The 22,288-nt window shown below is 42.4% G+C and overlaps 1 long non-coding RNA gene across 8 annotated transcripts in view; it reads left to right on the top strand.

Moving 5' to 3' along the window:
* Positions 1-14,771, top strand: part of LOC102454831 (uncharacterized) — a 29,876-nt gene extending 15,105 nt beyond the window's left edge. For 2 of the 8 annotated variants that reach the window (XR_012905885.2, XR_012905881.2), the window contains 3 exons: positions 1,857-8,483; positions 13,030-13,211; positions 14,464-14,771. This is a non-coding gene — a long non-coding RNA (uncharacterized LOC102454831). The remainder of the gene's footprint in view (positions 1-1,856; positions 8,484-13,029; positions 13,212-14,463) is intronic. The other 6 variants (XR_012905888.2, XR_012905887.2, XR_012905882.2 and 3 more) reach the window with 6 other exon arrangements.
* Positions 14,772-22,288: the final 7,517 nt, after the last annotated feature.

The raw sequence follows: 22,288 nt of genomic DNA, 5'->3' as shown, positions 1-22,288 counted from the left end.
TCCTTACAGTCACCTACCAACCAGAGACTGGAAATCCCACATGTATGGGAAGAACTGAGCTTTTGTTTTTTACAGGAACACTGCTGCTTAGTGAGTTTCACCCTGCAGAGAAACAATTCTCCTCCAGGCCAAATCGAATTTTAAGGCTTCGGGGCTGCAGTATAACAATGCACTAATATCTGACATGCTTTTGGACTGTGTAATCACATAGATTGCCTAGTTCAGTATAATGAAATTTTGCAATTTTTTTATTTGGGTAATTAACACCGTTTTAGTGAACCCTGCACTGACGAAGTTTCCAACAGAAACATGTACATTAATAAAAGCTCTCCTCCCATTAGGCTTAGCAAAAGCTGTTGAGCCTAAAGAAAATGCAAAAAAGGCGCAATACAAATACATGAATGTTAACACAAGTAAGGCATGCTATAAAGAACGCTTTACGAAAAGCAAGCTAGGAATCTTACCAGGACAGGCTTCCTTGTAAAGGTTTCCTTTATTTCCTTTATTTCTTATTGAAAACACTTCAAAAACAGCCTTTCCAGCACTACTACCTGATTTTTCTATCCCGTTTGGGGCAGGATAAGGAAATTCAGGAGTACTGTACATTAATTTGAGAAATGTATTGAAACTTGCAAATTCCAGAAGTTTGATTAGATGAGCAAAGATCTGAGCTAACCATGTTTCTTCTGTACTGATGTTCCTGTTACTAGGGTCAAATCTTGCTCTCTCCTTTTCTGCCAGGGAGGATTTAATGCAGCACGTTGTGTGTAATTCTGATGTGCTGCTGACAGATTGGATAAAATGGGAGCTTATGCCAGGGGTTTGCATGCCCTGCACACTGCAGATGCTGACTTTGGAGAAGTTCCTTCTGTGTCCTTGTGCAGTGTAGGGCTCTTAGTGTGTAAATCAAATCTGAGCAGTTACACAACTCTTCGATAGTCCCTTGGGGCAGGGCCAGAAGCCCGTGCACTCCTGGCTCCACTCCCAGGAAGCCCCCTGTTTCTCCCTCCCTCCCTCCTCCGCTGCTGCCTCTGATATCTGAAGTAGCAGCAGGGAGGGAGCAGGCAGCACTGCAGAGCCCAGCACTGGCTCCTGCCTGTCCCCCTTGCTGCTTCTGTAGGATATCTGTAGGAGGCAGCAAAGGGGAGTGCAGGAGGGTCCATGGAGCTGGCATGCACAGAGAGCTGGCTTAAAAGCTGGCTTCCCGCGCATGTTGGCTCCCTCCTGCCCCCCTCACCCTCCATGCTGCTGCCTCTCTATCAGAGGCAGCAGCACAGGTGTGGAAGTGGGGCAGGCAGATCTGGTGCTCGTGGGGGACACGGGGAATGTGTGAAGTCAACAGGAGTAACCAATATGCCCAGGCTTATTGGTTAATTGTGTAGTCATCTACATGTTGACATCCCTAGTGAGGTGGGGTGTTGGGGAAGTGGACTCACCATCTGCTCACGCTCAGCATGAGACATAGGGTGATTGCTGCAGTCTCAGAAGATCTGATTTGCAACTTGGGGAAAGCTTCTCTTTACAGTCCCCTAGATTCTCTCTTCATCAACCCGAGCTGTTATGTTGGATCCAAGAGGGAGGATTTAGCCTGTAGCTGTGTTCCTTCTACATTATGCACCTGTGTGGCTGCTTGGGAGAGGTTCTTTGTTCCTGCTGGTGGTGCATGCTTTGGCGCACACACAAAGTTTATTCTGCACATCTATGGAAAATATCCACACATGGATGGAAAATATTAGAGGGAACATTGGCCCTTAGTAATTTTGCTGTACCATCTGCAGAATAATAATTTTAAAATAAGGATTTGGAAGTCTGTTAATCTAATCCTTAACTGTTGTGCTTCTATGTGTACATTATAGGGCTTGACCTATTGGAAGGACAGTCACATCCAATTACCTTGGATACCTCTAAGACTCTGGACAATGATAACCTCGATGCTGTTTTAGTTGCTGGTGGTGGGAAGACCACCATATGGAGGAATCGCAGTTGAAGGTACATTGTATCACAGATGGGCATGGAAGAGTGTGATCTGTCCTGTTGAACTGACTATTCAATTTTGAACAGGTTGCTTAACTTTGATGTTCACGGTGAGCTTCTTAGAACAAAGTACCAAGACTCCTACACCCAGCCACTTCTTTGGGCCAGGTTTAATATTTTGTTTCTTTTTTTCAGATGTTCTGGATAAAATAGCTAAAGTTCCCTGACGCTAAAAGAATCTGTAAAATTTGTATTTACTGTTTGATTCACCTGTCCCTCCAGCTCTCTGAAATACTTAACGTGGCCTTATTTTAGAGATGCATTGGCAACTACTGATCTGAATATCCATGAACTTTGAAGAAGTTCAGATTTGCATCTAATTCAGACTTTGTAACACTGATTCCCTAATAATTTCACTGTGAAGAATTTTTTAGGAGTGCATATGTAGCCTCTCCTGAAGCCTCAGTTACTTTGCTTCCAGACATCCATGCATTAAATTCATAGAACCTTAGCAAATATACGCCCACAGTGCTTTGTAGACACAAATGTCTCTTGAGTAGAGCTGATTAAAACATGGAATTTCTATCCAGAGGAAGTTCCTGGGACTACAGACAGCTTGTCAAAAAAATGGATATCACAAAGAATCACCTCCAATCTACTGACACCGAGTTCCCAGATAATGAGTTTATGAACATGATTTCTAAATCATGTTTCTTTTCCTCTTCTCCTGGGTATGTATGAAACTGTCAGGCTAAATTAAACTTTATAAGTTAATTGAAAAAGATCTAATATTCCACTCCTTACAGATTTTATGATGTGGGGAAGCTAATTTTCACAGCATGAAAAGCTTTAAAAAACATCTTGCTATTCCTATGCTGACATCTTTCACTCAGGTAAACAATTGGGATTTTTATATTGCTAGCAATTACATGGTGCTGTTGAGTAGGATTTAATTTGTGACTAGTCATGATGCTGTCCAACTGCAGCAGGATGGATTTCACCTGTAATGAATGGTGCACTAGTTTCTACTAATTATAAAATTTTGTAGCTTGTGATTTCTTTGTAGACCATAGTTGCAGTGCTTGCTGTACTAGGAATTATTGGGGTAAATTCACTGCAAATGGTAATTGTGTAATATTTTTGAAAAGCACTCATTTTATCAAGTCAGATCTTTCAATTAAATTGGGCAATACAAGAAGGTTTTCAAAGGCACATATGGAAAGATAAGCACCCAGCTTACAGTGGCATTTGAGCACTTAATTCTTTTGTGATTATGAAAATCTCTCCCTTAATATTGTGATTGTTTCTAACATCACACAGTGGGCCAAATTTACTGGTTTCAATGGAGTCACACGAAAGATCAGTTTGGCCCAACCTGGCTGCAATAAGTCCCCAAAAGCCTGAGCGGTTTGCTTTTTGATAACATTTCAAAATATTCAAATGCTGTGCTGTATATGTACATCAAGAGGGTGCTGCTGAAAGAAATGCTTGGTTGCATTCATTTTGATTACCATAAGAGAGGGTGATTTATGATGAATATGCCAAGTGTGTCAGGCTGCAGTGGTTTTCACCAATGCCACATCCCACATAATGTTCTTCATTCATAACTTAGGCACTTAAACTTTCAAGATCTATGTGATACTGTCACTTCTGTTTCCCCTAACACATTTAAAAGTTTGCACACAGAGGGCACGTCTAGACTACATCCCTCTGTCGAAAGAGGGATGTAAATTAGGCAAATCGAAAGCGCAAATGAAGCGTGGAATTCAATATCCCGCGCTTCATTTGCATATTCGTATCCGATTGCTGTTCGAAAAAGGGTATTTTGAAAGAGGAGTATGGTTTCTTTCAAAAAAATTTTTTTTTTGGAACTGCGTCTAGACTGTGGTTTCACTTTTGAAATACCCTTTTTCAAACCAGCGATTGGACACAAATATTCAAATGCTCTAGTCAAATAACAGAGTTCTTCCTTGAGATCTATTTGTCTAAGGCAGCTGGAATTTAGAATATTAAATACAGTGACATACTCATGAAGAAGTTACAAACCAAGAATTATTTGCAGGAGGGTATTTGGAGAAGAAAAATGAGTGGTGGATGCTTTTGAGAAAACTGATCTGCTCATAAAAAGATTTACAGAAAGAGGCAAAATTAATTGAGCTATTCAGGTAATTGTAGTAACTGGCAAGGTTTTGATCTTATTTAGAGTAGAATAAGATCACTGATTCCCAAAATAATAGTAAAAGCTCTTTAAGAAAAAAATAAACATTAAGTTTAAGTGGAGCTTAGTCACCTTGCTGCTTTTTCTTTGAGGTTTTTATTTTAGGCTCCTAGTATTTTAAACTAGTACAGTTATCTAATGTGCACTGTGCTTGAGGCCATTCTCTGATCTCTCTCTCTCTCTCTCTCTCTCTCTCCTATATTTAACTATCCCGTTTGTGGCAGGTCACCTCTTTTACCTCAGAGCTTCAGTGTTTCTCCCTTGCACAGTGGGAGACATGGAATAAATCAGTCTGACTCTGGAAGTTTTTTTTTTTCTACATTCTGGCTGTATTATTCCCTATTTACATGGTGGGCCACAGGGTTATCCCAAGAAACACAAAGCAAAACAAACAAACAAACAGCCAATGCAAACAGAAATACTTTCGCTGCCCCCTCTTTAGTGTGTTAATTGATTATATTGGCTCCTAGATGCCAGATCTTCCCTAAGTACTTGATAACCTTTGTGTACACTAGCAAGTTTTGTCATCAAAACACTGAGAGCAAATTGACTCTCTTGGGGGCAGGATGTGAGCAGAAGGGGTGGGGCTGGGTGTGGGCTGGGGGTTTCCCTACTCCAGCCCTATCTTCACCCACTGCCCATGCAGCCTTCCACCCTGGATCAACTTTTCCATCCTGCTGCCAATACCTCTACTGCAACTTGTCTCTCATCTCTCCTCTTCCTCCTCTCACCAGAAGAGGGATTTTGAAAGGTCACTGGGCAGCTCTTAACTGGCCTCAGGTGTCTCCAGTGGTCCGCCCGAGGATCCTTTTTCAGCTCATAGGCCACAGGGACTTCACCATTCTAGGGATGACACATCTGCCCTCCACAAGGCTTTTCTCTCTCTCGGGATGGATTTTGTCATACTTTGTTGCTATCCAGGAGCCCTGCAAACCACCACAGTGCAAAGAAAAAAGGTTTCATATCCATTATGAAAAACTCTGACTCAGAGATCTTTGGCCAAAAGCATCCTCCTTATTTAACTTACTTAACTGCTTTGATGTTATTTGAAGCAAAGGGGCAAGCTCTCCTCCTCCAAAGGAAAGTTATCTTTCTTCTTAAGCTTCCTCTCAGTAGACAGTCAGCGGTTTTCTTCAGCCCCTGTGCTGTCCCAGTATCTGTTTATATGGAAGTAGAGGCCCCACATTTTTCTCAGGAAAGCAGATTAAGAAGCTTGTCATTCTAGTTGAAGTTAAAAGCTAAGGGGGAGGGGATATAAACAATACTTTACATTACCTGTCTTTCATTTACCTCAGTGAAAAGAGCAATATTTTACCAGCAATGTGCTGGGAACAAATATATTGTTAAATTGGTTTTCTACTCACTATTTGATTCACAACTACGGATCAGGAATATTATGGTTCATCTGCTACCTTTCATCAAATGACAATGCTATTAGGTGGGCTTGCACCCTTATATCCAAAAAGTTTATACTAAAAGGTTACTCAGGCCAGTAAAAAGTTAAATTCTAAGATTGGGACTCTTGGAACCTTTGGATCCTACTGATGAGAATGTCAAGCCTGAAAGCCTTCCTGATGGAGACAATGAATGATCAAGTATCAGAGAGGTAGCTGTGTTAGTCTGGATCTGCAAAAGCGACAGGGAGTCCTGTAGCACCTTATAGACTAACAGATGGATTGGAGCATAAGCTTTCTTGGGAAAGACCCACTTCGTCATGCATCTGACGAAGTGGGTTTTTGCCCACGGAAGTTTATGCTCCAATATATCTGTTAGTCTATAAGGTGCTATAGGACTCCGTGTTACAATGAATGATGTTACCCTGCCTGCGACCACGCATTCCTTGTTGCCCTGACGTGCTCTCTTCAGCTACATCTACACTGGCATGATTTTGCATAAGAACTCTTTTGCGGAAGAGTTCTTGTGCAAAACTCTTCCAGAAGAGAGCATCTACACTAGCATGTGTGTTTGCGCAAGAGATGTGCTTTTGCACAAGAGCATCCATGCCAGTGTAGATGCTCTCTTGCGCAAGAAAGCTCTGATGGCCATTTTAACCATAGGGCTTTCTTGCGCAATAAATTCATGTTGCCTGTCTACACTGGCCTCTTGCGCAAGAACAGTTGTGCAAAAGGGCTTATTCCTGAGCGGGAGCATCAGAGTTCTTGCACAAGAAGCCCTGATTTCATACATTAGAACGTCCGTGTACTTGCGCAAGAACTCGCGCCAATGTAGACATAGCCTTCCTGTGTACTGCCCTGAGAAAGGATGACTTCCAAAAGGAAGGCTTGGTCTCCTGTCTTTTGTCTATATTTATTTTGCTAGGTTGCTGTTAGTTTACTGTGGAGATGGTTATTAGTTCCTGTGGTTCGACACTTCCACAGGCTGTGGACAACAGCTGCAATTGCAACATAAATTCCACACCCATAGGGGACTGTGAGTAGAACTTCAGTGACTTGGTTCCAAAAACATGGGCCTCCTCCCTTGAGCTTAAGAATAACTCCTCTAGCTGAAGTTAGACTAAGTCACTTTATCATCTCTATGAACCAGCCACTACAGGGCAAAGTGCATAGATCACAGTGGTGACTGATATACTTGTTTCACTGTTTGCCTGCAGGTTTGTGAATAGATGCTTTTTCGAGTTTGAATTCTTGGGCACTTTGGCCATGTCTGCTTGCAAAGGAAAACAAGCCTCTAATGTGTGAGGGTTTTAGAACTGATTTTAGAACTTGTCTGAGGGGCTTTGAAAACACAGAAGTTATGAATGCTGATCCAGATTCCAAGCCGGGTGGGGCAAATCACCTAGTTAAATAAGATCACCTGCATGTGTTTGCTTGCCTCTTGTATCGAACTTTTTTTTTGGTAGTTAAGAAAAGATTGGTTAAATATACCTCTGCCCAAGCCACCTCCTACATAAGGAAATGTAGCAGCTCACAATATCCTAGAGCACATACTGTCCTGTTTGGTAAATGTCCTTTATTTATCTAACTATGCACATCCAAGAAAAGTCGAGGCCTTTATCTGCTGAAAGCAAAGTTAGGCTGTCATGGTTCCAAGTGGCAGCAACATTGAAAGCCATTTCCACTTCATTCACAAGACAGAAACACTAACCAGAACCAGTAGCACCTTTTCCATAACCATGATATGCTGCGGTGTGAGAGCACCATCTGAAACTTAAGACAGGGCAGTCAATACTGGTGAGGCAGGTGGATGAAATATGGGACGCAGACTCAGAACTGTGCTGAGAATGGTTACAGATTAGTAGGAAATCTACTATAGACACTCCTACCTTGAAGTCTGCCTTTGAAATACTTGTTAATTGATGATTTGTTGAATACATGATTTTTCTATTTCGCTATTCCTCTCAGTGCTACAGTGCATTTTGTGAGCACATCACTGTTTTAGATTTTCACCAATCAGCTAACAACAGAGGAGAGTGCCAGTTTCTTCATCACTGGGAAGAATCTAATGGGCACGTTAACTGCATGTACTCATTATGCTGGAAGGTGGTATTTTTATCCTTGAGGATCTGCAGTCTTACAAAGTCAGGTAATGCAGTTGGGTTCCACCTTTATCAACAAAAATCTCTGCATTGCAAATAATTATTCTGATTCTAAAGAATTAACAGTGGTATGTTTCTCTAGTGACTTTTTTCCCCCTAAAAATTCCATTACATTTATTTCGTCATCAATTTTAGAGTGCACTTAGGAAACAAGGCTATCTACATTGAACACTGTCCAAAAAGACACGTGATCAGCTGTCTATTATTGGAAAGTGTTTGGAGTATTAAGTTCTTCACCTATTAGAGGTAAGGACATAAACGTCTTATTTCATGTCATGCAAGACCTTTTCACAATCATGCACACATGGAATATTTTCTCTCTCTTCACTGATAATATAAACAATTGAGATTCAGGTCAATGACTTGACTCTCTTACTTACCTCTGAACCACTGAATAATCATAATCCCAATCCTCAACTGGTGTAAATCAGTGTCACTCATTGAATCCAATGGAGTGATATTGTTTTATGATGGCTGAGGATCTAGACCAGTATGCTAAGATTAAACAGAAACATCTCACGGGATCATTTGTATGAGGTGGGCATTGCTAGACCTTAGTCCTTCCCCCCCACCTTCTATTTATAGGTTTCTAATTTTCACTACTTAATGAATATCACTTTTCATTACAATTATGTTAAAAGGTACCAGCATGATGATTCAGAAACCCTTGAAGATATAGTCATATTTTCAGCAACAGATGGATTTAACACTGCAGATGGAGTGTTAAGAGTGCAGGTAATAACGAATTCAGCAATGTACTGTACTGAAATATAATTGGAAAGTATTAATCACATATTGGTTACTTCAGCTTCACTAAGTAGATTTTTAATTTTCATCAATCTTTTCACCACATTCCCGGAAAGGTTTCTACTTAGGCTGAGCCTGACTCCTGGGTGAAATGTCTATAAAACAACTCCAGAGTTATTAATGATCAAGACCTTAACCTTTCAAAAACATTTGCAATAGCTTAACTATACACACACTGAGTAGATCCAGTTACGTTAATAAGACTGTTCACAGTGTGTGTAGTTAAGCATGTGCTTAAGTCTTTGCAGGATCAGGAGCTACAGACCAGAACTGTGAAAGACACTTTGGATACATCTACACTGCAGGCTTTTTGCGCAAGAACTCCTGTTCTTGCACAAAAACTTGCGGAGTGTCTACACTGTACACATGTTCTTGCGCAAGTAAATTTACAGTAAAGCGTCAGAACAGAGGGCTTCTTGTGGAAGAGTTATTCCTCAACCCATGAGGAATAAGCCCTCTTTTGCAAGAGCTCGTGTGCAAGAAGGCAGTGTGGATGGGGTTTCTTGCGCAAGAAACCCCTATGGCTAAAATGGCCATCAGAGCTTTCTTGCGCAAGAGAACATCCACACTGCCATGGACGCTCTTGCGCAAAAGCACAGCTCTTGTGCAAATCGACATGGCAGTGTGGATGCGCTCTTGCACAAGACCTTTTGGGCAAAAAGCCCGTAGTATAGATGTAGCCTTTGGTTTTCTCTCTTCCTGGTTGCTATTTTCTGCTGCTATTGAACCTTCTCAAACACTGTGTAGTAGACACTGCTACCTCTTTAAAACCTAGCAGATAGTGAGGACACAAAATTGACGTGAGTAGGTGATACCCCATGGTCTGGAGCATGGGCTGATTCAAAAGAGAGGATTCATGGTGGTTAAATTCTCCTGGCTGGAAGCCACTCAGAGTGATCATTTACATATATACCGATGATATTCGATTTTGATTTTCACAATTTACTTGTTTCTTATTAAGTGCTACTGCTTTAATTTGTTTACTAAAAGCCATCGCAACCATGGATTACTGGATTGTTTCCTGTTTCTATTTTTTTATTGTAAGCTTTCTTACCCAGAAGTCCATAACTCTGTGACTAATCTGGAGCCCGTTGTCAAAGATGATTTGGCTCTTTGCAGTGGGGTAGATTGTATTTTGATTAGTTTCAGACTCCTGTCTTGGATTGTTCTCCCTTATTCATTTTAACTTCAGTGCATTTTCGTGTATAGACACACAATATCACAACAATGCACGTATCTCATAGCTGTCCGAAATAATTAATAACCAGCTAATGTGACAGTTTGTTTCTACCCAGAGCATTTGCTGAGCCCTAGATCTGCCCGGAAACACTTGCAGGGAGTTGCCTAGCCACTACAAAAACAAGGAGCAGTCCTGTAGCACCTTAGAGACTAACAAATATGTAATGTCATGAGCTTTCATGGGTAAAACCCATTTCGTCAGTGGGGTTTTATCAATGAAAGCTCATGGACCTATATATTTCTTACTCTAGGGTAGCACAGGACTGCTCCTTGTTTTTAAACTTACAGACTAACATGGCTGCTCCTCTGAGACTTTTACTAGTGTAGCAGGTTCACTCACTTTCTGCTTGGCTTCTTCCCTCAGTGTGGCTTTGGGGAAGTAGCTGGCCACTCCGACGCTGACGCGCCCCCTTTGAGTGAGGCGTTCTCTTCAGGGCACTGCCGTCCGGCAGTAACCACTCCGATCTTGGTCTGCACCTCCTTCCGTGGGGGAATCATTGTTCTTCCTTCAGTCCAGAGTCCTCCCTACTCCCTAGGACCCCCAGTTCTTCTTCCCAGGAACATCCAGCTCCCTCCAGGAACACACAGTTCCTCAGCACCCTCCAGGCCTCAGTGGCCCACTGCCAGTCCCTCTCTAGTCCTGTCTCAGGATGGACTGCAGTCTCTCCCGGCCATTTCTCCCTGGCCAAAGATGCGCCTCTGCCTGCCCAGTTGCCTCCTGCAACCCTGCCTTGTGGTCTTATGGCCTGGGGCTTCCCTGGCTCAAACTCCCCCAGCCTACCGCAGCCTGGCCTTTTAGGGCTGCCTCCATGAGTGCCTCCTTTCAGCCCTGGGCCTCAGGCTGGGTAGCCTAGGTTTGTTAGGCTGAAGCCTCTCTCATGGCAGGCAGGTCTGGTCTCTCCTCCTCCCAGGAGCTGCTCTTATAGTCTCCAGCTAGGCCCTCCTTATTTGCCTCAGCTGGGCTTCCTCCGACACCAGGTCTCAGCCCCTTAAAAGGCCAGTGCAGGGCAACGCCCTGCCACACTAGGCACTACAGGATGCGTTAAGGGCAGAGTAGCTGTCTGAATTTTAATTGCCCCTGTCTTTGCTGTTTTGAGTCAAACCAATATTTTTAATGTCAAATTTTCAGTGCAATTCTCTTCTGCGCCTTTTTGGATTTTACTTTGAAACTGAGTTTTTATGTACTAACAGGTATTAAAAGTCATCTCTCCCACCCCTTCTCTTGTGCAGCTTTGGCTGCAGTAAAGAACATAAAAAACCTCCTGTCTTTTAAAATGCTTTAACTACAGTGGGAAAAAATTCTTGTTTCTCACTTTGCTTTGGTGTCCAAATACATTATCGTTCAATTCCTCCTGCACAGCAGCAAGGATGCTACTGCTGTACAGATTTCAAGCCTAGCTGATTATTGTTCATGTCATCAGCCTGAAGAAGAGCACTACTTCAATACATTAATCTTTCTTTCAAGTTCAAAACCACTTGCTTTTTTCCTCCCCTCCTCCCTCACCCTGTGATTGTAGCAGCCTTGCGATAGGCGACTGCATTCTCTTATGTCCTGCTCTTTTCCCAAGAGCACGGCTATTCATCCTTTGGGTAGAAAGGGCACTCGAAATATTGCCAATTGCTCACTAGCATTCTGTATGTTCATCCTGGTGTGTATTGTTTTTTCAGTAGATGCCTCCTAGTGATTGTTAAATAATATATCTCCACTTTGAGATCGGCTGCAGCAACCCTTTAGGGAAGTAAGGGTATTTTATGTTCTCTTGAATTTTCTGACACTGTATTCTATGCGATTTCTTAGTTGGTTTTTTTTTTAACCTCTTTTCATTTTTTAAGGATGCAGAAATATTGGCCAGTCTGAAATGAAAAACTAACTTGTTAGCTGAGAAGGGCTACTCTAGGGAAATGAATCCTGCTTGTATACAGATGTTTTAGGAGAGTATGACACATACTATATGTAGAACAGTAGTATATATAGTATGGTACATTTTTTAAAGATGGACTAGAATGATGTTCTGCTTATAATGCTATTTATGGGTTGTACTTGTTGCCTGTTGTACTAAACAGAAGACTTTTATTATAAAATGCATTTGTGCACTGCACAATTGTTAAATGATCACATTACTTCCCCATATCCCACAGCTGGATCATATTGTGTAGGGCTGGTCAAAAATTTCCAGTTGAAACTAATTTTCAATTTAAAATTAGGCTTTTAACCAAATTATATTTTTAGTTAAAATATGCGTTCTGTAGAAAATTTAGATTTTTGTTTTTGGTCAAAGCACTGAACTACTTCAATGCTTGAATAACATTTTTCAGTATTTGAATTTCTGTCCAAACTTTTAACTTTTCTGTGGAAAATTTAGATGAAAAATGTTTGGCAGCATCTGTCAATCTTGTGATGTGACAAGGTGAGAACACATTTTTCTGACCTGCCATAGGACTTGATATACTTCAGACATTTCTGATTCCATTTGGTTGTTGTGGCTTAAGACCGTGACTGAGAATCCAGAGATGTGAGCTATGTTCCTGGCTTTGTCACAGAGTTCTTGTATAACCTTAAACCTAAAATTTTGAAGTGTCTGCTAATTTAGGGTGTATCTATTTTTGGGTGGTGAACGTTCAATTGGATACTTATAGGCCCTGACTTTGAGAGAAGGTGAGCATCTACAACTTCACTTTATGTGGGTTCTCAGCATCTCCTGAAAGTCAGGCCAAAAGTTAGCTGATGATTGTGAAAGCTTAGCCCTCAAACTCTTTGGCTTTGGTTTTCCAGCTCTAAAATAGAAATGATAATACAGGACTACTTTGCCTGACAGGCTTGTAGTGATGTTGAATTCTTTAAAATATGCAAAGAGCTTAGAGCTCTTCACAGTAAAGACTCTATAAAAGGAATAATCTTTTGCACTATTTTGTGTGTTAGCTAAGTATTAACTTCCCAGTAATATAACTTACAGGTTTGCTATGTAGGAAAGTATTAAATGGTACCACATAGTGGTCTGTCTTTTAAATTCAGTGACTGTTGTGAGACTGGATTTTATTTGATAGCTACATCTAAAATGTTTCCAAGCACACACAAGTTCCTTTGGTTTTGGACCAAAGTTCTCAGCCTTTGAAGATATTTGATTGTTTGTGTGTGTTTTTTCAAGGAAAGATCAGATGACCTTCTCTACTTTTTTTTTATTTTAACGCTCTCCTATGAGTGTAATTTCAGTAATCTTTTGCTGTTTCTTTCTAGGAGGTGAAATAGGACATAACACTTGTATGGATACCTTGACCCTCAGAATCTCAGATGGAGAGGCTGGTAAAGTGGATAGTTGTTTTGCTAAACCTCTCTCTCCACTTCACACCACTTCCTAGTCTAGGATCTGAACATCCCAGTTCTCTCCATCAACAACCAACATCCCACAATTCATCTGGGTATGTTTCCTAAAACCATTCCCCATTTCAGTGAATTAAGCCTGGACTACCATAATCTCTTTTTCCTTCCAGATTAGTATTCAGAAAGCAGATTTCCCCCCTCCCACCACTGAGTCTGGTTTGGAGTGTCTTTCTGTGTGCCAGGTTGTATCATTTTTCATGACGCAGGGTGGAGGGCAGTGATGTCATAAACCTCTGTGCACAGGACCCAATAGATACGGAACGCTTCTGTTCAAAGATCAGTCATGCTGTCAAAACCATTTGACTAATCAGGACATGGAGCTATCAGCTGCTTTGCAGACAATGCAGTATTTGCTTTTTTGGTTTGCCTCCATACATTGCTTTAAGATTTGGAACCTTCACAATTAGGATCTGAAGTATCGACGGCATCTAATCCAATTTCTCCTATTTGCTTTGCCAATGCAAGTTACAGTGACAGTTCAGAGAAAATACTTAATTTAGCTAAGTGTTTCCAGTTCACTTCTCAAAATATTAAACATTCTGAAACCATCAAAGCTGACGCATCACAGGCATGAGATGTAAATAACTTTAACCTGCTTTTTCAAGTTAATTAAAATAGCCCGGATATTTAAGGTGACCATTTCCCCCTATGCTTAATACAGAAAGCTTGGTAAAATTATTCATATTCAAGAGAGTTCAATGGCAATCAATCACACACACATTTAGATGATCATCAGGTCAACTGAGACTCTGTTAAAAAGAAACATTGTGGTGTTGGAATCTTTATATTTATCTTCTTATGCTTAAGGGAAAGGGAAGGGTGACAGACAAACACACACACCCATGTCTCTTTTGCATTGTGGGGTGACTGACTGACCCAACCCTTCCTGTCCAACACTCTCTGAACTCCATGCCTGGCTGGGTCCCCAGAACTGACCCACTTCTCCTGGTCCCTGGCACAGTGTCTTCCTGGTGCAATATGTGTGGGGAATGCAGGATCACGTGCTTCCCTCTCCAGATTTCTTCCAGGATTCTGTAGGTAAAAATTTCTGATGCAGGCCATGATATTTTGTTAAAAACCCTTTTCTAGATTTGGAGTCTGGGATTGGCACACAAACACAGTCCATGATGGTTCCTCCTCCTCCCCCGCACGAGCGCACGTAGCCCATCAAAGAAAGATAATCATAGAGCAAACAACCCAGGATTGGAGACAGGATATGACACATTCAATGGTGCTAGGAACAAATGCGCAATTATCAAGTACTCCTAATGTCTCTGCTTTAATCCGCAGATGGACCACATTGGAGCAGAGATACCTTCCTGAAGATGAGACACATCGCCACTTAACACATAATTGATAATTGATGTCTGCTTGTTTAAATACTTGTTTTACTAGAAACACTATGTAACTTTATATTATTGCTCTTATTTTGCCAGGGGGTCCAGGATTTCCCCCCTCCTCCCCATCACTTGATCTGCCCATTGAGCATCCTATATAATTAGTTGTAACCTATTGTTTGGCAGTGTTCACTGAGCATAACAAGTGATGTGACACTCCGCCAGTATTGTGTGCTAATAAATCCTTCTGCTTGCTTCATATACAGTGTCCAGATTCTGTTCCTACAGTTCACATCTGACTATGGCTAGCAGCAGCCTTTCTACAATGTGAAGGAAAGAGACAGGAGATGCTTCCAGCTGCAGGAAAGGAGGAAGGGATGATCTGGCAGAGTTCATCTCTTTCCTCCCACCACTGGTCCCATGTGGTGGGAAGCAGCTTGTTCCTTCCTGCTCTCACAGGGTCAAAAGGCAGCTAACACCTCTAGGTTGCTGTTGACCTCCAACGTAACCTAGCCACCTCCTGTCCCCTGGCTACAGTGAGGGAAGGAAGGGGTTAAGCCCTGAGGATGCATTGTGCACCAAGGCTGAGGGAGCCTGACTGCAGGGGCCTAAACAAAACAAGTCACAGAAGTGGCTCAGAAGAGGAGGGCGCTTAGGGAATAGAGCAGCTCTGTGTTCTTTGGGAGCACGAGACTGAGGGTGGAGGTGGGGTGGGGTGGGGATGGGTGAAGAGGGTGCTAAGCCTCTGCCCCAAGAGCTGTTTTGGAACCTGCAGGTTCAGGGTGTGAATAGGATGGAAATTACTCCTCCCCCTTATACAGCCTGCAGGAGCTTAGCTGAGGGGCAGAGAGGCTTCCTCATGCCAGTGCTTTGCAGGGCTCTAGCACGTGCAGGGCACAACTCTTCCTGGCCAGCATCCCAGGCCGGAGGCTCTTGGGCTTTCCTGGGATGCTGGCCCAGCTAGAGACATGGGGGGAAGGAAGGAGTCTGCTGGCCAGGCTATGGGTGAGCTCGGTGCTCTGATCGGGGCTGGCTCTCTATGCAGTGCTGGGAGTGGAACATGAGGAGAATATGGAGGAGCAGCAGGCTGGGGGGACCAAGGGGTAAAGCGGGCAGAGGACAGCGAGATGGGAAGCATGTTAAGGGCAGATGGGTGAGCAGCAGAAATGACACACAATTAGCACCTGTTCATACTCACAACCACTGCAGCCAGTGCCAGCTAGAAATAGGAGTGGGAGGGGGACCCTGCTGTCTAAGAGCCAGATTGCTCTGATGGACCAGCAGGGGGAGCAGTCAGCCCCGCGCATCTTTGCCTTCTTCCAGTCTTGTATACCCACCCCTATCATTGGCCACTGGACCCGACCCACTTATCACTGGTGGGAGAGAGCAACTGGTGAGCCGGGATCCAGCCACTAGCAGGACTGGCCAGTACTGATGAAGGAGGGAGACAGAAAATATGTGACCATTTTTTTAAAAGTAAAAGTCAAAACACCTGCAGGAGGGCTTAAATACAGGTCTTCCCCCTTAAAAAAGTGGGACACCTGGTCCTCCTACAGATATCACTGACTTTAGGCAACATTTTTGCTGAAGGCAATGGAATTTGCCTGAGCAGGGGCTTTAGGTTCAGGCTCAATGTTTATCATTTGCCCTACTTTTTAACAGTGGCTTTTCAGTGGGATGATGAAATAGTATTTCAGCTCTCAAGTGAAGTACAGAATGCTAAGGGCTAAATTGTGGACACATTGACTTGTGGTCTCTTCTCATGGCACTGCTCAGTTGGCATAAAAGGGTTGAATTCTGACTGTGGCTGGGCAGAGGAGAATTCCTGTTTGCGGGGAGGAACTCTCCACTGGTATGAATCTGGCTCCGGTGCCAATTACTGCCCCAGTTAGGCAGAAGTGTGGTGCTCTGTGATGCTAGCGGGTAATTTAGAGCCATCTCAAGGCTTCTCTACTAGATGCCAGGGCTAGATGGTACAGAATTAGGACTCAGTAATAACTTCCCCGAGAGGAGCCAACCCACTATTCTGAGCAGAAGTTGAATTTATGAGAGAACTATGTCCAGTGACTTCAAGTTGCTGTGCAGTGGTAGAAAATGTAGAGATGGTAATTTGCAGTTGCAGTGCCTGGTCAGGTACTAGGGGGACCTGGAGGAGACTATACAGTGGCAACCACTTTTAAAACCTTTCCATAACTTGCAACAGGTGCTTGCCCTGTCTGTCGTCATTCCCAATGGGTTTCTAGCATGGCTGACAGCATCAGGTACCTCACTATGCACAGGGACCTCCCTGATAGATACTGTAACTATCCTCTGGACAGTCCCAATCACATCATGTAATGGCACATACCCGAATAGTGGCAAGATTTTAAACTACTTCTATACAAACGTTAAGGCCTAAATAATAAGAGGGGTGAACTAGAGTGGCTTGTACTGAATGAGGATACTGATATAATAGGCAACACAAGAAACTTGGTGGAATGAGGATGCTCAATGGGACGCAGTAATATCCGGGTACAAAATATACTGGAATGACAGAACAGTTGTGATGCTGGGGGAGTGGCATTATATGTGAAAGAAAGTGAAAAATCAAATGAAGTAACAATCTTTAAATGAGCCAAACTGTTCTATAAAAACTCTATGGATACAGGCTGAACCTCTCTGGTTCAGGACTTCGTGGTTTAATGGGACCACGAATGTTGCTGGTCCAGGGAGCTCCTGAAACAGATAGCATGAAAAGCTTGCCAGTGGCTGGGAGTGGAGATGGTCTGGCAGGAAGCAGCCTGCAGAGCCAGTGGCCTGGGGGCAAGAAACCCATCCGGCAGCCGTTGGGGCCAGTGGCTGGGAGCAGAGGCCTGCCAGCACACCAGGGGCAGTGAAGCCTGACAGGTGGGCCAGGGCAGCACATTGGAAAGGGCTGGTGGCCAGAAGGAGAGCCCCGGGAGAACCTGGAGGTCTGCTCTCCCTTGGTGTGGCAAATTCCCTTGTTCGAGACTGCTCAGGTCCTAAGGGTTCCGGGCCAGGGAGGTCCAACCTGTAATAATTCTATGATTTAATAATGATAATATAGCAGTAGGGATATATTACCGACCACTTGACCAAGATGGTGATAGTGACTATGAAATGCTAAGGGGGAGATTAGAGAGGCTATAAAAATAAACTGAATAATAATGGAGAATTTCAACTGTCCTCATATTGACTAGGTACATGTCACCTCAGGATGGAATGGAGAAAGAAAGTTTCTTGACACTTCTTGGAGTATCTGGTTCTTGAACTCCCTAGAGGAGAGGCAATTCTTGACACAAGAGGTGAATATAGCTGGATGTCTTGGAAATAGTGATCATAGTATAAATAAACTTAACATCCCTATGGTAGGAAAAATACCACAGCATCTCAACACCATGACATTTAATTTCAGAAAGGGAATTACACAAAATTGAAGAGATTAGTTAAACAGAAATTAAAAGACACAATGCCAAAACTAAAATCCCTAAAAGCTTCATGGACTTTTCAAAGACACTACAACAGTGGCTCAACTTAAATATTTACTGCCAAATTAAAAAAACCATATAACAGAACCAAAAAAGTGCCACCGTGGCTTACCAACCAAATAAAAGGAGCAGTGAGATAAAAATGCATAATTTAAAAAGTGGAAACTAAATCCTAGTGAGGAAAATAGAAAGGGACATAAACTCTGGCAAATGAAGTATAAAAATATAACTAGGAAGGCCAAACAAAGAGTTGTAAGAATACCCAGCCAAAAACTCAAAGTAATAGCAATTTTTTAAAGTACATCAGAAGCAGGAAGCCTGCTAAACAACCAGTGGGGCAACTGGACTATTGAGATGCTAAAGGAGCACTCAGGGACGATGAGGTCATTGCAGAGAAAATAAATTAATTCTTTGCATTGGTCTTCACAGCTGAGGCTATGAGGGAGATTCCTAAACCTGAGCCATTCTTTTTAGGTGACAAATCTGAGAAACTGTCCCAGAATGAGGTGCCATTGGAGGAGGTTTTAGAAAAAATTGATAACCTAAGCCATAGTAAGTCATTAAGACCAGATGGCATTCGCTCAAGAATTCTGGAAGAACTCAAATGTGAAATTGAAGAACTACTAACCATAGTCTCTAACTTGTTATTTAAATCAGCCTCTGTAGCAAATTACTGGATGATAGCTAATGTGATGCCAATTTGTTTTAAAGAGCTCTAGAGGTGATCCTAGCAATTACAGGCTGGTAAGTCTAATTTTATTACCAGGCAAATTGGTTGAAACTCTAATAAAGTTTCAAATGCATAAATGAACATAATTTGTTGGGGAAGAGTCAACATGGTTTTTATAAAAGGAAACCATGCCTCACCAAATCTACTAGAATTCTTTGAGGGTGTCAACAAGCATGTGGCCAGGGAGGATCCAGTGGATATAGCGTACTTCAGATTTCAAGAAAGCCTTCAACAAGGTCCCTCATCAAAGGCTCTTAAACAAAGTAAGCTGTCATGGGATAAGAGGGAGGGTCCTCTCAGGGATTGATAACTGTTTAAAAGTTATGAAAGCATAGAAATAAATGGTCAGTTTTTAGAATGGAGAGAGATAACTGGTGGTATCCCCCAGGAGTCCATACCGGTACCAATCCTATTCAAAATACTAATAAATGATATGGAGAAAGGGGTAAGCAGTGGGGTGACAAAATTTTCAGATGACACAAAACTGCTCAAGATACAGGCAACCCCCACACTTATGATCGAATTGGTTCCTGGAGAACTGTCGGGTCATCGTAAGTTGAACCCTTATTTTCCATAGGCGCAATGTTATAAATGGGGGTTCTGTTCCTGACTCGCTTTGCCTCCTGGGAGTTGTAGTCCCCAGCGTGCCAGGCTTGAGAGGCCATGGTGGGCCAGAGCAGGGTAGTTGCTAGTGACAGGCCACACAAATGTTGCAGGCCCGCAGCAGCGCTGATCAGGGCTCGGGGCAAGGCCCTGGCCTGGCAGGGCACCAGTTCAAATGCTGTCCACTCTGCCTCCTGGGAGTTGTAGTCCTCAGCGTGTGCAGGGCGCCAGTTCAAACGCCATCTTCTTTGCCTCCTGGGAGTTGTAGTACCCAGCATGCCGGACTTGAGAGGCCAAGTCTCAAGTCCGGTGGGCTGGAGCAGGGCGGTCATAAATGCAGGGAGTCATAAGTCGGGGGTCACCTGTAGTTAAATCCAAGCAGACTATGAAGAGCTTCAAAAGGATCTCTCAGAACTAGGTGATTGGGCAACAAAATGTCAGATGAAATTCAATGTTGATACATGTACAGTAATGCAGATTGGAAAACAATCCAAACTATGTGTCTAAAATGATGGGGGCTAAATTAGCTGTTACCTCTCAAGAAAGAGATCTTGGAGTCATTGTGGGTACTTCTCTGAAAACATCCACTCAATGTGCAGTGGCAGTCAAAAAAAGCAAACAGAATGTTGGGAGTCATTAAGAAAAGGATAGAGAATAATACAGAGAATATTTTATTGCCTCTATATAAATCCATGGTATGCCCACATCTTGAATATTTTGTTCAGTCACCTCATTTCAAAATGATATATTAGAATGGGAAAAGTTTCAGGAAAGGGCAACAAAAATGATTAGGGGTTTGGAATTGCTGCCATGTGGGGAGAGATTAATAATATGAGACTTTTCAGCTTGGATAAGAAATGACTAAAGGAAAATACGATAGAGGTCTAGAAAATCATGACTCCAAATGCTAGGAGTCTGACTAATAAGATGGGTGAACTAGAGTACCTCGTATTAAATGAGGAGATAGACATAATAGGCATCACTGAAACCTGGTGGAATGAGGAAAATCTGTGGGACACAATCATACCGGGATATAAAATAGATAGAAAGGATAGAGCAGGCCAGGTGGGTGGCGGAGTGGCACTGTATGTGAAAGATAATGTAGAATCAAATGAAATAAAAATATTAAGTGAATCAACATGTTCCATAGAATCGCTATGGATAGAAATTCCATGCTCCAATAATAAGAAATTAGCAGTAGGGATATATTACCGACCACCTGACCAGGACAGCGATACTGACATAGAAATGCTGAGGGAGATTAGAGAGGCTACCAAAATAGAGAACTCTATAATAATGGGGGATTTTAATTACCCCCATATTGACTGGATACATGTCACCTCAGGAAGAGAAGCGGAGATAAAATTTCTCAATGGCTTAAATGACTGCTTCTTGGAGCAGCTAGTGATGGAACCCACAAGGGGAGAGGCAATTCTCGATTTAGTCCTGAGTGGAGTGCAGGATCAGGTCCAGGATATAATCGTTACAGGACCGCTTGGGAATAGTGACCATAATATAATAACATTCAACATTCCTGTGGTGGGAAGAACACCTCAGCAGTCCAGCACCCTGGCATTTAATTTCAAAGAGGGGAATTACACAAAAATGAGGAGGTTTGTTAAACAGAAATTAAAAGGCACAGTGACTAGAGCCAAATCCCTGAAAGCTGCATGGAAACTTTTTAAAGACACCATAATAGAGGCCCAACTTAAATGTATACCCCAAATTAAAAAACATAGCAAGATACCTAAAAAAGAGTCACCGTGGCTTAACCACCCTGTAAAAGAAGCAGTGAGGGACAAAAAGGTATCTTTTAAGAAGTGGAAGTCCAATCCTAGTGAGATAAATAGAAAGGAACATAAACACTGTCAAATGAAGTGTAAACATGTAATAAGAAAAGCAAAAAAAGATTTTGAGGAACAGCTAGCCAAAAACTCAAAAAGAAATAACAAAATGTTTTTTAAGTACATTAGAATTAGGAAGCCTGCTAAAAAGCCTGTGGGTCCCCTAGATGATCGAGCTATAAAAGGAGCAATCAAGGACGATAAAGCCATTGCGGAGAAACTAAATGATTTCTTTGCTTCAGTCTTCACGGCTGAGGATGTTGGGGAGATTCTTGAATCTGCACCGTCCTTTGTGGGTGATGAATCTGAGGAACTGTCCCGGATTGAAGTGTCATTAGAGGAGGTTATGGAACAAATAGAAAAACTTAATGTTAACAAATCTCCGGGACCAGATGGCATTCATCCAAGGGTTCTAAAAGAACTTAAATGGGAAATTGCTGAGCAATTATCTGTGGTTTGTAACCTATCCTTTAAATCGGCTTCCGTACCTAATGACTGGAAGGTAGCCAGCGTGACACCAATATTTAAAAAGGGCTCTAGAGGCGATCCTGGCAATTACAGACCGGTAAGTCTAACTTCAGTACCGGGCAAATTAGTCGAAACAATAGTAAAGAATAAAATTGTGAATCATGTAGAAGAACATAATTTGTTGGACAAAAGTCAACATGGTTTCTGTAAAGGGAAATCCTGTCTTACTAATCTATTAGAGTTCTTTGAAGGGGTTAACAAACATGCAGACAAGGGGGATCCAGTAGATATAGTATACTTAGATTTTCAGAAAGCCTTTGACAAGGTCCCTCACCAAAGGCTCTTGTGTAAATTACATGGCCATGGGATAAGAGGGAAGGTCCTTTCTTGGATTGAGAATTGGCTAAAAGACAGGAAACAAAGGGTAGGAATAAATGGTAAATTTTCAGATTGGAGAGGGGTGTACCCAAGGGTCAGTCCTGGGACCAATCCTTTTCAACTTATTCATAAATGATCTGGAGAAAGGGGTAAGCAGTGACGTAGTAAAGTTTGCAGATGATACCAAACTGTTTAGGATAGTCAAGACAGAAGCAGACTGTGAGGGACTCCAAGAAGATCTCACCAAACTGAGCGATTGGGCAACAA

The sequence above is a fragment of the Pelodiscus sinensis genome, chromosome 9, assembly GCF_052426305.1.
Source record: "Pelodiscus sinensis isolate ZL-2025 chromosome 9, ASM5242630v1, whole genome shotgun sequence".
Taxonomy (NCBI): domain Eukaryota; kingdom Metazoa; phylum Chordata; order Testudines; family Trionychidae; genus Pelodiscus; species Pelodiscus sinensis.
Note: the sequence above shows the minus strand (reverse complement) of the source record. Positions and strands in the feature narration are given on the sequence as shown.